Source organism: Dysidea avara, chromosome 2, assembly GCF_963678975.1.
Source record: "Dysidea avara chromosome 2, odDysAvar1.4, whole genome shotgun sequence".
NCBI classification, from domain to species: domain Eukaryota; kingdom Metazoa; phylum Porifera; class Demospongiae; order Dictyoceratida; family Dysideidae; genus Dysidea; species Dysidea avara.
Genome location: NC_089273.1, coordinates 38,050,640 through 38,066,568, shown reverse-complemented (window position 1 = coordinate 38,066,568; position 15,929 = coordinate 38,050,640). Strand labels below are relative to the sequence as shown.

Below are 15,929 nucleotides of genomic sequence, written 5' to 3'. Positions count from 1 at the left end.
TCAGCTTCTTGTTTGGCATGTTCATAAATATTAATATGGTGCTGGAAACCAGGTTGAGCTTGTTCTTTTTCAGCTTCTATTAACAAGTTCATATGCTGGACTTGTGTAAGTGGACTTTGTTTTAATGCAATTTTATCTAACCGTTGTAAACCTCATTGGAGTTCTTCTACTTTAAAGATGACATCATTCTCAACAGTTTGAAGATAATATTTTATTTGTTGTACCATGTTTTCTACTTTATTTTTTTCTTGTAGTGCAGTTTTATATTTTTCATGCAATTCTTCTAAAGTTCTTTCTTCAGTATCGAAGTATAACTCAAATTTTTATGGATTGTTTACATGCTCTTGCCAAACGCATTTGTTAGGACATGCTGTGCAATGTGCATTTGATGGTCCACCATTATCCATAGCCAAGCATCGGTACTTGTCTTTATCATCAGCATATATGCAGTTGTCACAGCAAGTAAAATTGCAGGTTAGACAGTTGGTAACGTAATGGCCGGTTGGAAGTTTAATTTTTCTTTGCTTTTCAATATCTACAGAATAAGTAAAATCTTTGCTCATTGCAATTTCAACTTCTCGTTGTTGAAGAACTATTTCTTCTTTTCTCAGTTCCTCTAACTTAGCACAACCAGCCCTAATTTGTTGTTTTAGAACTTGAACAGTAGTTTCAAGCTGTTTTCGTTCTCTCAATACTTCTTTTGTTAAGTAAAGACTCACTCCATTTTTACTATAAAATGCACTGAAGAAAGTTTTCAGAAAAGAATAACCCATGTTCCAAAACAATTCATTAAAATTTTCTTCTTCATTCTTTTCTTTTTCCAACTGCTGTATGTGTTTATTGGAAGCAAACAAAGCAGAATTATTAAATTTGTAATATGTTGAGAATTGTATATTAGCATTTTTAATAGCAGCAATTACAGGAGGATCTGGAAATCTGCAAATGTTACCATGATAAATATATTCTGGGCTACATCACTGCCAAATAAAGATAAAATAGAGTGATAAACATAATTTTGTTGTGCAGTCAGCCGTGCAAGGGAAGCTTGGGTCACGAATCCAATTCCATCAAGATGATCAATTCCGTTTTCACCTTGAACAGAAAGGAAATTCTGTATTTGTTGTATAATTTGTTTGTCACGTACTAAACCAGTAGTGCCAAAGCCTGGAGTATCAATAATGGTTAATGTATATTCAAACTGTGATCCTTGAGATGGATATATTGTGTACACAGTAATTAACACTGTCTGACTATGTGCTTGGCTTTTTGCTGAATCTTCTGCAATGAGAACTAGCCGAAAATCATCCTTCCACTTTACGCCAAATAAGTAATTAATCATTCCATTGATTAAAGTTGTTTTACCTGCGCCTGTAGCTCCGACTACCATTAAGACCTTTTCGATTACTAGTTGGCCTGGTATTGGTGTTCCAATTACATATTTTGCCACTTCCTTATTCTGATTTACCATGATCCTTTTCATGGGAAGTTTGTAAGCTGCAATTTTGCTTTGTGGATTAGAAAGAGGTGTAGATTCACTTTTCATTTTCAGTGCGAGTGAACTTGAAATGTTATCATTTTCAGCCTAAGTGAAAATAAAAGATTTCCACGCACATGATAATATTTTAATTTCAGCCATAATAGGGCAATAGTACTGTACAGCTTAGCTCCAACGTAATGTTCTTCCACATTTTGTGTGCTTCTCACACGTCCATATCAAATTACACTGTCACCACGTAGAGTCTATATACATGTCACAGTGCAATTTACTCGAAGTATAATGTGAGAGGACACAATTCACCCTTATTTTGCATGCATTTTCTCATCTTTTGCTTGCATTTTTGACTTTAACAAATTTTGTCTTGGAGCTGAGCTGTACTGTACAGTGGCATAGTGCAAAAAAATTGAGCATTTTATGCACATTTATGAAACTTTAAGTGTGCTTCCGATCACATTAATTTTATTTACTGACAAGTGCCACTGCATATTTTGTCTTTGGCAATCTTTACAGTTGTTTCTGCATTGAAAATATTTATCTATTTGAGATAATATTTACACTTTTAAACCATGCTTTCAAATTAAAGGTATTGTTCAAGCCGAACAACCATTGTGTGGGGAGTAAATCAGCTCTGGACTGTTAACTTTATTGAATTTCATGGAATATCATTCTCAAGGCAAAACTAAATATAATTTCCTTTCTGTTTCAATGCAACAAAAGTAGTATATATCCCAAATTTCACTGCTACCCATGCTTTTCCCTGTTTTTTGATATTTATCCCAAATTTAACTGCTTTCCAATTGGTTGTCTAGCAACGTTTGTTAGAGTCTGATTGCTATGGCTCAAATAGATAACCAAATCCAAATATCCTATAGCAATCACTGTTAGGCAACCATTATAGCATGGTTGCTTAGTGACTGTTGCCACAGAGACAATTTCTAAGGTAATATGCAATTTTTGGTCATGGCAACCACACCTTAGCAAGCCATTGCTAAGCAAAAGCTCTACTCCTTAGCACATACTCTAGCTAATAAAATCTAATCCAAAACAGCCAAGCTGTAAAAAAAGTGTGCGGCCCTCAAAAAGGCTATGGTGAAAAAAGATGTGAAATCCAAGGTGGCAGCCAAGAAATGGCTGTGATGGTAGGTTAATGGTAAAAATTTTAATAATGATAATTCAGGTGAATTTTTGTGCCACTTGGTCTTGGCAAAAAAATCACCTAAATTGCCGTTAATAAAATTTTTACCATTAACCTACCATCACAGCCATTTCTTGGCTGCCACCTTGGATTTCACTGAAATCTTTTTTCACCATAGCCTTTTTGAGGGCCGCACACTTTTTTTACAGCTTGGCTGTTTTGGATTAAATTTTACTTCTTTTTGTATTTGTATACCCCAAAGCCGGCACTTTTTAAACCTGTCTTTTTTTCTTTACCACAGGAAGAAGAAAAGATGAAGCAGATGTACTTTAAATATTTCTGATTATGTACAAATTATATATATAATACATATATTTATTACAGAACTCTCCATGGTGGTTTCTTTGTAACTGAACACTATACAAAGTGACTTCTTCTTGCTGCTCTCTCTACAGAGTGAATTGTTTGTAGCTGAACAATCTACAAGGTAACTTCTTCTAGCTGATCTCTCTACAGGGTGGTTTGTTTGTAGCTAAATTCTGTGAAGGTGATTTGTTTGCAGCTGAGCTCATTACACAATGGTTTCTTTGTAGCTGAACTCTCTACAAGGTCACTTCTTCTAACTGATCTTTCTACAGGGCAATTTGTTTGAGGCTGAATTTTCTACAGGGTGATTTCTTTGCAGCTGAACTCTCTACATGGTGGTTTCTTTGTAATTGAACTCTCTACAAGGTAACTTCTTCTAGCTGATCTCTCTATAGAGAGATTTGTTTGTAGTGAACTCTCTACAGGTAATTTGTTTGCAGCTGAACTCTCTACATGATGGCTTCTTTGTAGCTGAACTCTCCACTAGGTAATTTCTTCTAGCTGATCTTTCTACAGGGTGATTTGTTTGTAGCTGAACTCTCTACAAGGAAACTTCTTCTAGCTGATCTCTCTACAGGGAGATTTGTTTGTAGCTGGACTCTATACAGGTGATTTGTTTGAAGCTGAACTCTCTACATGATGGTTCTTTGTAGCTGAACTCTCTACAAGGTGACTTCTTCTAGCTGACCTTTCTACAGGGAGATTGTTTGTAGCTGAGCTCTCTACAGGTGATTTGTTTGCAGCTGAAATCTCTAAATGATGGTTTCTTTGTAGCTGTACTATCTACAAGGTAATTTCTTCTAGCTGATCTCTCTAAAGAGAGATTTGTTTGTAGCTGAACTCTCTACAGGTGATTTGTTTGCAGATGAACTCTCTACATGATGGTTCTTTGTAGCTGAACGCTCTACAAGGTAATTTTTTCTAGCTGATCTCTCTACAGGGAGATTTGTTCGTAGCTGGACTCTCTACAGGTGATTTGTTTGCAGCTGAACTCTCTACATGATGGTTTTTTTGTAGCTGAACGCTCTACAAGGTAATTTTTTCTAGCTGATCTCTCTACAGGGAGATTTGTTCGTAGCTGGACTCTATACAGGTGATTTGTTTGCAGATGAACTCTCTACATGATGGTTCTTTGTAGCTGAACTCTCTACAAGGTGACTTCTTCTAGCTGATCTTTCTACAGGGTGAATTCTTTGTAGCTGAACTCTCTACAAGGTAATTTCTTCTAGCTGATCTCTCTAAAGAGAGATTTGATTGTAGCTGAACTCTCTACAGGTGATTTGTTTGCAACTGAACTCTCTACAACGTAACTTCTTCTAGCTGATCTTTCTACAGGATGATTTATTTGCAGCTGAACTCTCTACAAGGAAACTTCTTCTAGCTGATCTCCCTACAGGGAGATTTGTTTGTGGCTGAACTCTCTATAGGTGATTTGTTTGCAGCTGAACTCTCTACATGATGGTTTCTTTGTAGCTGAACGGTCTACAAGGTAATTTTTTCTAGCTGATCTCTCTACAGGGAGATTTGTTCGTAGCTTGACTCTATACAGGTGATTTGTTTGCAGATGAACTCTCTACATGATGGTTCTTTGTAGCTGAACTCTCTACAAGGTGACTTCTTCTAGCTGACCTTTCTACAGGGAGATTGTTTGTAGCTGAGCTCTCTACAGGTTATTTGTTTTCAGCTGAACTCTCTACATGATGGTTTCTTTGTAGTTGAACTCTCTACAAGGTAACTTCTTCTAGCTGACCTTTCTACAGGGTGAATTCTTTGTAGCTGAACTATCTACAAGGTAATTTCTTCTAGCTGATCTCTCTAAAGAGAGATTTGTTTGTAGCTGAACTCTCAACAGGTGATTTGTTTGCAACTGAACTCTGGTTACTTTGTAGCTGAACTCTCTACAAGGTAACTTCTTTTAGCTGATCTTTCTGCAGGATGATTTGTTTGCAGCTGAACTCTCTACAAGGAAACTTCTTCTAGCTGATCTCTCTACAGGGAGATTTGTTTGTGGCTGAACTCTCTACAGGTGATTTGTTTGCAGCTGAACTCTCTACATGATGGTTTCTTTGTAGCTGAACTCTCTACAAGGTGACTTCTTCTAGCTGATCTTTCTACAGGGTGATTTCTTTGTAGCTGAACTCTCTACAAGGTAATTTCTTCTAGCTGATCTCTCTAAAGAGAGATTTGTTTGTAGCCGAACTCTCTACAGGTGATTTGTTTGCAACTGAACTCTGGTTTCTTTGTAGATGAACTCTCTACAACGTAACTTCTTCTAGCTGATCTTTCTACAGGATGATTTGTTTGTAGCTGAACTCTCTACAAGGAAACTTCTTCTAGCTGATCTCTCTAAAGAGAGATTTGTTTGTAGCCGAACTCTCTACAGGTGATTTGTTTGCAACTGAACTCTGGTTTCTTTGTAGATGAACTCTCTACAACGTAACTTCTTCTAGCTGATCTTTCTACAGGATGATTTGTTTGTAGCTGAACTCTCTACAAGGAAACTTCTTCTAGCTGATCTCTCTACAGGGAGATTTGTTTGTGGCTGAACTCTCTACAGGTGATTTGTTTGCAGCTGAACTCTCTACATGATGGTTTCTTTGTAGCTGAACGGTCTACAAGGTAATTTTTTCTAGCTGATCTCTCTACACGGAGATTTGTTCGTAGCTTGACTCTATACAGGTGATTTGTTTGCAGATGAACTCTCTACATGATGGTTCTTTGTAGCTGAACTCTCTACAAGGTGACTTCTTCTAGCTGACCTTTCTACAGGGAGATTGTTTGTAGCTGAGCTCTCTACAGGTTATTTGTTTTCAGCTGAACTCTCTACATGATGGTTTCTTTGTAGCTGAACTCTCTACAAGGTAACTTCTTCTAGCTGATCTTTCTACAGGGTGATTTCTTTGTAGCTGAACTCTCTACAAGGTAATTTCTTCTAGCTGATCTCTCTAAAGAGAGATTTGTTTGTAGCCGAACTCTCTACAGGTGATTTGTTTGCAACTGAACTCTGGTTTCTTTGTAGATGAACTCTCTACAACGTAACTTCTTCTAGCTGATCTTTCTACAGGATGATTTGTTTGTAGCTGAACTCTCTACAAGGAAACTTCTTCTAGCTGATCTCTCTACAGGGAGATTTGTTTGTGGCTGAATTCTCTACAGGTGATTTGTTTGCAGCTGAACTCTCTACATGATGATTTCTTTGTAGCTGAACGGTCTACAAGGTAATTTTTTCTAGCTGATCTCTCTACAGGGAGATTTGTTCGTAGCTTGACTGTATACAGGTGATTTGTTTGTAGATGAACTCTCTACATGATGGTTCTTTGTAGCTGAACTCTCTACAAGGTGACTTCTTCTAGCTGACCTTTCTACAGGGAGATTGTTTGAAGCTGAGCTCTCTACAGGTTATTTGTTTTCAGCTGAACTCTCTACATGATGGTTTCTTTGTAGCTGAACTCTCTACAAGGTAACTTCTTCTAGCTGACCTTTCTACAGGGTGAATTCTTTGTAGCTGAACTATCTACAAGGTAATTTCTTCTAGCTGATCTCTCTAAAGAGAGATTTGTTTGTAGCTGAACTCTCTACAGGTGATTTGTTTGCAACTGAACTCTGGTTTCTTTGTAGCTGAACTCTCTACAAGGTAACTTCTTTTAGCTGATCTTTCTGCAGGATGATTTGTTTGTAGCTGAACTCTCTACAAGGAAACTTCTTCTAGCTGATCTCTCTACAGGGAGATTTGTTTGTGGCTGAACTCTCTACAGGTGATTTGTTTGCAGCTGAACTCTCTACATGATGGTTTCTTTGTAGCTGAACTCTCTACAAGGTGACTTCTTCTAGCCGATCTTTCTACAGGGTGATTTCTTTGTAGCTGAACTCTCTACAAGGTACTTTCTTCTAGCTGATCTCTCTAAAGAGAGATTTGTTTGTAGCCGAACTCTCTACAGGTGATTTGTTTGCAACTGAACTCTGGTTTCTTTGTAGATGAACTCTCTACAAGGTAACTTCTTCTAGCTGATCTTTCTACAGGATGATTTGTTTGTAGCTGAACTCTCTACATGGAAACTTCTTCTAGCTGATCTCTCTACAGGGAGATTTGTTTGTGGCTGAACTCTCTACAGGTGATTTGTTTGCAGCTGAACTCTCTACATGATGGTTTTTTTGTAGCTGAACGGTCTACAAGGTAATTTTTTCTAGCTGATCTCTCTACAGGTAGATTTGTTCGTAGCTTGACTGTATACAGGTGATTTGTTTGCAGATGAACTCTCTACATGATGGTTCTTTGTAGCTGAACTCTCTACAAGGTAATTTCTTCTAGCTGATCTCTCTAAAGAGAGATTTGTTTGTAGCCGAACTCTCTACAGGTGATTTGTTTGCAACTGAACTCTGGTTTCTTTGTAGATGAACTCTCTACAACGTAACTTCTTCTAGCTGATCTTTCTACAGGATGATTTGTTTGTAGCTGAACTCTCTACAAGGAAACTTCTTCTAGCTGATCTCTCTAAAGAGAGATTTGTTTGTAGCCGAACTCTCTACAGGTGATTTGTTTGCAACTGAACTCTGGTTTCTTTGTAGATGAACTCTCTACAACGTAACTTCTTCTAGCTGATCTTTCTACAGGATGATTTGTTTGTAGCTGAACTCTCTACAAGGAAACTTCTTCTAGCTGATCTCTCTAAAGAGAGATTTGTTTGTAGCCGAACTCTCTACAGGTGATTTGTTTGCAACTGAACTCTGGTTTCTTTGTAGATGAACTCTCTACAACGTAACTTCTTCTAGCTGATCTTTCTACAGGATGATTTGTTTGTAGCTGAACTCTCTACAAGGAAACTTCTTCTAGCTGATCTCTCTACAGGGAGATTTGTTTATGGCTGAACTCTCTACAGGTGATTTGTTTGCAGCTGAACTCTCTACATGATGATTTCTTTGTAGCTGAACGGTCTACAAGGTAATTTTTTCTAGCTGATCTCTCTACAGGGAGATTTGTTCGTAGCTTGACTGTATACAGGTGATTTGTTTGTAGATGAACTCTCTACATGATGGTTCTTTGTAGCTGAACTCTCTACAAGGTGACTTCTTCTAGCTGACCTTTCTACAGGGAGATTGTTTGTAGCTGAGCTCTCTACAGGTTATTTGTTTTCAGCTGAACTCTCTACATGATGGTTTCTTTGTAGCTGAACTCTCTACAAGGTAACTTCTTCTAGCTGATCTCTCTACAGGGAGATTTGTTTGTGGCTGAACTCTCTACAGGTGATTTGTTTGCAGCTGAACTCTCTACATGATGGTTTCTTTGTAGCTGAACTCTCTACAAGGTGACTTCTTCTAGCTGATCTTTCTACAGGGTGATTTCTTTGTAGCTGAACTCTCTACAAGGTAATTTCTTCTAGCTGATCTCTCTAAAGAGAGATTTGTTTGTAGCCGAACTCTCTACAGGTGATTTGTTTGCAACTGAACTCTGGTTTCTTTGTAGATGAACTCTCTACAACGTAACTTCTTCTAGCTGATCTTTCTACAGGATGATTTGTTTGTAGCTGAACTCTCTACAAGGAAACTTCTTCTAGCTGATCTCTCTATAGGGAGATTTGTTTGTGGTTGAACTCTCTACAGGTGATTTGTTTGCAGCTGAACTCTCTACATGATGGTTTCTTTGTAGCTGAACGGTCTACAAGGTAATTTTTTCTAGCTGATCTCTCTACAGGGAGATTTGTTCGTAGCTTGACTGTATACAGGTGATTTGTTTGCAGATGAACTCTCTACATGATGGTTCTATGTAGCTGAACTCTCTACAAGGTGACTTCTTCTAGCTGACCTTTCTACAGGGAGATTGTTTGTAGCTGACCTCTCTACAGGTTATTTGTTTTCAGCTGAACTCTCTACATGATGGTTTCTTTGTAGCTGAACTCTCTACTAGGTAACTTCTTCTAGCTGATCTTTCTACAGGGTGAATTCTTTGTAGCTGAACTATCTACAAGGTAATTTCTTCTAGATGATCTCTCTAAAGAGAGATTTGTTTGTAGCTGAACTCTCTACAGGTGATTTGTTTGCAACTGAACTCTGGTTTCTTTGTAGCTGAACTCTCTACAAGGTAACTTCTTTTAGCTGATCTTTCTGCAGGATGATTTGTTTGTAGCTGAACTCTCTACAAGGAAACTTCTCCTAGCTAATCTCTCTACAGGGAGATTTGTTTGTGGCTGAACTCTCTACAGGTGATTTGTTTGCAGCTGAACTCTCTACATGATGGTTTCTTTGTAGCTGAACTCTCTACAAGGTGACTTCTTCTAGCTGATCTTTCTACAGGGTGATTTCTTTGTAGCTGAACTCTCTACAAGGTAATTTCTTCTAGCTGATCTCTCTAAAGAGAGATTTGTTTGCAGCCGAACTCTCTACAGGTGATTTGTTTGCAACTGAACTCTGGTTTCTTTGTAGATGAACTCTCTACAACGTAACTTCTTCTAGCTGATCTTTCTACAGGATGATTTGTTTGTAGCTGAACTCTCTACAAGGAAAATTCTTCTAGCTGATCTCTCTAAAGAGAGATTTGTTTGTAGCTGAACTCTCTACAGGTGATTTGTTTGCAACTGAACTCTGGTTTCTTTGTAGATGAACTCTCTACAACATAACTTCTTCTAGCTCATCTTTCTACAGGATGATTTGTTTGTAGCTGAACTCTCTACAAGGAAACTTCTTCTAGCTGATCTCTCTACAGGGAGATTTGTTTGTGGCTGAACTCTCTACAGGTGATTTGTTTGCAGCTGAACTCTCTACATGATGGTTTCTTTGTAGCTGAACTCTCTACAAGGTAATTTTTTCTAGCTGATCTCTCTACAGAGAGATTTGTTTGTAGCTGAACTCTCTACAATTCGATTTGTTTGCAGCTGAACTCTCTACATGATAGTTATTTTTGTAGCTGAACTCTCTACAAGGTATCTTCTTCTAGCTGATCTTTCTACAGGGTGATTTCTTTGTAGCTGAACTATCTACAAGGTAATTTCTTCTAGCTGATCTCTCTAAAGAGAGATTTGTTTGTAGCTGAACTCTCTACATGATGGTTTCTTTGTAGCTGAACTCTCTACAAGGTAACTTCTTCTAGCTGATCTTTCTACAGGGTGATATCTTTTTAGCTGAACTATCTACAAGGTAATTTCTTCAAGCTGATCTCTCTAAAGAGAGATTTGTTTGTAGCTGAACTCTCTACTTGATGGTTTCTTTGTACTACAAGGTAACTTCTTCTAGCTGATCTTTCTACAGGATGATTTGTTTGTAGCTGAACTCTCTACAAGGAAACTTCTTCTAGCTGATCTTTCTACAGGATGATTTGTTTGTAGCTGAACTCTCTACAAGGAAACTTCTTCTAGCTGATCTCCCTACAGGGAGATTTGTTTGTGGCTGAACTCTCTACAGGTGATTTGTTTGCAGCTGAACTCTCTACATGATGGTTTCTTTGTAGCTGAACGGTCTACAAGGTAATTTTTTCTAGCTGATCTCTCTACAGGGAGATTTGTTCGTAGCTTGACTGTATACAGGTGATTTGTTTGCAGATGAACTCTCTACATCATGGTTCTTTGTAGCTGAACTCTCTACAAGGTGACTTCTTCTAGCTGACCTTTCTACAGGGAGATTGTTTGTAGCTGAGCTCTCTACATGTTATTTGTTTTCAGCTGAACTCTCTACATGATGGTTTCTTTATAGCTGAACTCTCTACAAGGTAACTTCTTCTAGCTGACCTTTCTATAGGGTGAATTCTTTGTAGCTGAACTATCTACAAGGTAATTTCTTCTAGCTGATCTCTCTAAAGAGAGATTTATTTGTAGCTGAACTCTCTACAGGTGATTTGTTTGCAACTGAACTCTGGTTTCTTTGTAGCTGAACTCTCTACAAGGTAACTTCTTTTAGCTGATCTTTCTGCAGGATGATTTGTTTGTAGCTGAACTCTCTACAAGGAAACTTCTTCTAGCTGATCTCTCTACAGGGAGATTTGTTTGTGGCTGAACTCTCTACAGGTGATTTGTTTGCAGCTGAACTCTCTACATGATGGTTTCTTTGTAGCTGAACTCTCTACAAGGTGACTTCTTCTAGCTGATCTTTCTACAGGGTGATTTCTTTGTAGCTGAACTCTCTACAAGGTAATTTCTTCTAGCTGATCTCTCTAAAGAGAGATTTGTTTGTAGCCGAACTCTCTACAGGTGATTTGTTTGCAACTGAACTCTGGTTTCTTTGTAGATGAACTCTCTACAACGTAACTTCTTCTAGCTGATCTTTCTACAGGATGATTTGTTTGTAGCTGAACTCTCTACAAGGAAACTTCTTCTAGCTGATCTCTCTACAGGGAGATTTGTTTGTGGCTGAACTCTCTACAGGTGATTTGTTTGCAGCTGAACTCTCTACATGATGGTTTCTTTGTAGCTGAACGGTCTACAAGGTAATTTTTTCTAGCTGATCTCTCTACAGGGAGATTTGTTCGTAGCTTGACTGTATACAGGTGATTTGTTTGCAGATGAACTCTCTACATGATGGTTCTTTGTAGCTGAACTCTCTACAAGGTGACTTCTTCTAGCTGACCTTTCTACAGGGAGATTGTTTGTAGCTGAGCTCTCTACAGGTTATTTGTTTTCAGCTGAACTCTCTACATGATGGTTTCTTTGTAGCTGAACTCTCTACAAGGTAACTTCTTCTAGCTGATCTTTCTACAGGGTGAATTCTTTGTAGCTGAACTATCTACAAGGTAATTTCTTCTAGCTGATCTCTCTAAAGAGAGATTTGTTTGTAGCTGAACTCTCTACAGGTGATTTGTTTGCAACTGAACTCTGGTTTCTTTGTAGCTGAACTCTCTACAAGGTAACTTCTTTTAGCTGATCTTTATGCAGGATGATTTGTTTGTAGCTAAACTCTCTACAAGGAAACTTCTTCTAGCTGATCTCTCTACAGGGAGATTTGTTTGTGGCTGAACTCTCTACAGGTGATTTGTTTGCAGCTGAACTCTCTACATGATGGTTTCTTTGTAGCTGAACTCTCTACAAGGTGACTTCTTCTAGCTGATCTTTCTACAGGGTGATTTCTTTGTAGCTGAACTCTCTACAAGGTAATTTCTTCTAGCTGATCTCTCTAAAGAGAGATTTGTTTGTAGCCGAACTCTCTACAGGTGATTTGTTTGCAACTGAACTCTGGTTTCTTTGTAGATGAACTCTCTACAACGTAACTTCTTCTAGCTGATCTTTCTACAGGATGATTTGTTTGTAGCTGAACTCTCTACAAGGAAACTTCTTCTAGCTGATCTCTCTACAGGGAGATTTGTTTGTGGCTGAACTCTCTACAGGTGATTTGTTTGCAGCTGAACTCTCTACATGATGGTTTCTTTGTAGCTGAACTCTCTACAAGGTAATTTTTTCTAGCTGATCTCTCTACAGAGAGATTTTTTTGTAGCTGAACTCTCTACAATTCGATTTGTTTGCAGCTGAACTCTCTACATGATGGTTTTTTTGTAGCTGAACTCTCTACAAGGTAACTTTTTCTAGCTGATCTTTCTACAGGGTGATTTCTTTGTAGTTGAACTATCTACAAGGTAATTTCTTCTAGCTGATCTCTCTAAAGAGAGATTTGTTTGTAGCTGAACTCTCTACATGATGGTTTCTTTGTACTACAAGGTAACTTCTTCTAGCTGATCTTTCTACAGGATGATTTGTTTGTAGCTGAACTCTCTACAAGGAAACTTCTTCTAGCTGATCTCTCTACAGGGAAATTTGTTTGTAGCTGAACTCTCTACAGGTAATTTGTTTGCAGCTGAACTCTCTACATGATGGTTTCTTTGTAGCTGAACTCTCCACAATGTATCTTCTTCTAGCTGATCTCTCTACAGGGAGATTTGTTTGTAGCTGAGCTATCTACAGGTGATTTGTTTGCAGCTGAACTCTCTACATGATGGTTTCTTTGTAGCTGAACTCTCTACAAGGTAATTTTTTCTAGCTGATCTCTCTACAGAGAGATTTGTTTGTAGCTGAACTCTCTACAGGGTGATTTGTTGGTAGCTAAACTCTCTACAATTCGATTTGTTTGCAGCTAAACTCTCTACATGATGGTTTGTTTGTAGCTGAACTCTCTACAGGATGATCTGTTCATAGCTGAATTCTCTACATGGTAGTTTCTTTGTAGCTAAACTCTTTACAAGGTGACTTCTTCTAGCTGATCTCTCTATAGGGTGATTTGTTTGTAGCTGAACTATCTGCAGGGTGATTTGAACTCTCTACAAGGTGATGTTTCCTAGTTGATCTCTCTACTCCGTCTGGATGGCTTGTTTCTAGCTGAACTCCAGTGTGATCTGTTAAGTTTCTACCTGATCTCTCTATAGAGTTATATCTTGTTTGTATAGCTGAACTCTTTTACATGGTGGTTTTTTGATTGGCTGCTGAACTCTCTCTCTACAGTGACTTGTTTGTACTACAGAGTGACTTGTTTGTAGCTGAACTCTCTACAGAGTGACTTACTTGTAGCTGAACATTGCATAAAGTAACTTGTTTGTAGCTGATCTAGATGAACTCTCTACTAGGTAGCTTTTTTGTAGCTGAACCCTTTATGCAGTGACTTTTTGTAGCTGAATTCTCTACAGAGTGACTTGTTGTAGCTGAACTCTCTACAAGGTGACTTGTTTATAGTTGAATTCTCTTCAGTGTGACTTATAATGTTCTGAATCTCTACAGTAACATATTTGTAGCTGAACTCTCTACAGGATGACTTGCTTGTAGCTGAATTGTCTATAAGATTAACTGTTTGTAGCTGAACTCCCAACAGAATAACTTGCAATGCCATATAATTCTATAATGGAGTAAGTTATAAACGTAGCTGAATACTTTTTTGGGTGACTGTTCTATTAGAGTATCTCGATCTCGCATATGCTACATGTAGTTTGCTTTGGAATCATAACTCAGTGGTTTGTAATCCGATTCTTCTGTACTACTGCAAGAACTTTCTATGATAATTATTCCAGCTACACACCGATTTTCAGCTCACTGTTCTAAGTGGTTTGTCTGGTAGGCGTGAAAACTAATAGTTTTTTTTATTCATAAAAGTCGATCGCGTAATTGTGACATAGGTTGGGTTTTGTGTCATATCTCTATGGCTTTTAACTGGATTCCTTTCAAACCACAAAAAGGCACTCCTACGATAGTTGCTCCATCTACATAGCAATTTGCAGCTCATTCCTTCAAGCGGTTTACCCTGTGGGCGTGACAGACCTTCAACCTTATTTTACGAAAATAATCGGTCATAACTCGGTGAATGTTCATCGGATTCCTACCAAACTTGGTACTGAAATTCGTCTTAATGAGCCCTTTAAGTGTGCCAAATTTCAGCCCGATCCAAGCACGAATTCGTGTTTTATTGCGGATTTTGCAAAATGTGCGAAAAGAAGTAGAAGAAGAAAAAAACGAAGAAAAAAAACCCCAAACTTTGGCCGCTCGTATCTCGGAAATGGCTTGAGCTATTTTCTTCAAATTTGGTATGTGGACTCCCCTACCTAGCCTGCATTTTTGTAGCAACTTTGGTTTCAATAGGATAAGGAATCACGGAGCTACAAAGGTGTGAAAATCGCGTTTACTTTCTTCTTGTAAATATACTCACGGTGTGTCGCGCCGGCTTCTTGGCCTGCACGACACACTACCGTGTGTCTTGATAGCAATTTCAACTTTTCACTGATATCATTAAAATAAGAGATTGGTTAATTTTCAATGCTGGTATAAGGACTTTTGTATTGCCAATGAAACAAGTATGGTGCTATAACTTGGAATAGAATGGGTAGTAGAGTATACATAATTACAACTCTTGTTGCATTGACAATGGGTAATATGTCACACGATGAATAAATCAACTTTGAATGAAATCTGGTTGTGGGCTGGTTGTGAGTAAAAACAACTGGCAACTCAAAGAGCTGATATCTGGAGCTGCCAAGAATAAATCTTATCATACAACTAACAGCCATGCATTGGCTGTAAAATAGGTGCACCCATTAAAGTGAAAGTAACTGGCAACTGAAACAGCTGATATCTGAAGTGGCCAAGAATGAATGTTGACATACAATCAATTGCAATTAACAAAAAATTAACATTGAACCTTTATCATTCAGCTGTGTTCTATATTCACTGTATATAGCTGCATCCTAAATTAATTTCTTTTAGTTCTAATTGGCTGGTAATTTGGCCACCTTTTGTAATAGTGTAGAGCAAAAAAGGTAGCCAAATTACCAGCCAATTATAGCTAAAAGAAATTAGTTTAGGATGCAGCTATATACAGTGAATATAGAACACAGCTGAATAATAAAGGTTCAAAGTTAATTTTTTGTTAATTGCAATTAATTGTATGTCAACATTCAATCTTGGCCGCTTCAGTTATCAGCTGTTTCAGTTGCCAGTTACTTTCACTTTAATGGGTGCACTTATTTTACAGCCAATGCATGGCAGTTAGTTGCACGATAAGATTTATTCTTGGCCGCTCCAGATATCAGCTCTTTGAGTTGCCAGTTGTTTTTACTCTCATGTGGTCTTTGTTTACAATTACTGAGCTGTTTTACAAGTACTTGTAGTTTTATGGACGTACCTTTTCTTACAGCAAAAGTATTTATGGGGTGGATATCACTCATTTTGTCAGTGATAGGCTCACTGAGGGAACAACAAATTGGTACAAATTGATATTTGGAAATGAGCAAGTACAATGTATAATAAAAAATATCTTAGGATGCACCTGTTGATTATTTTCATCTTTTTTTACAGTGTTATAAAAGGCATGGATAACTATTGACTGTTTTATTACACCAGAAGTATGGATTTGAATATACTGACTTTTCTATTAGAGTAGATCTATCTTTATAATGTGATGTTCTTTTACTACAGTATTTACAATATCTCATATCTGCATCTGGTAAATGCTTCTGACACCTTATGCTCAAATGTTTGT

The 15,929-nt window shown here is 37.8% G+C and overlaps 1 protein-coding gene and 1 long non-coding RNA gene across 12 annotated transcripts in view; one reads left to right on the top strand and one right to left on the bottom strand.

The window, feature by feature from the left end:
- The window catches only part of LOC136247257 (uncharacterized), a 237,281-nt gene that overhangs the window by 37,783 nt on the left and 183,569 nt on the right, over positions 1–15,929 (bottom strand). The gene's annotated exons all lie outside the window — the stretch shown is intronic.
- The window catches only part of LOC136247263 (uncharacterized), a 75,750-nt gene that overhangs the window by 5,070 nt on the left and 54,751 nt on the right, over positions 1–15,929 (top strand). The window lies entirely within an intron of this gene.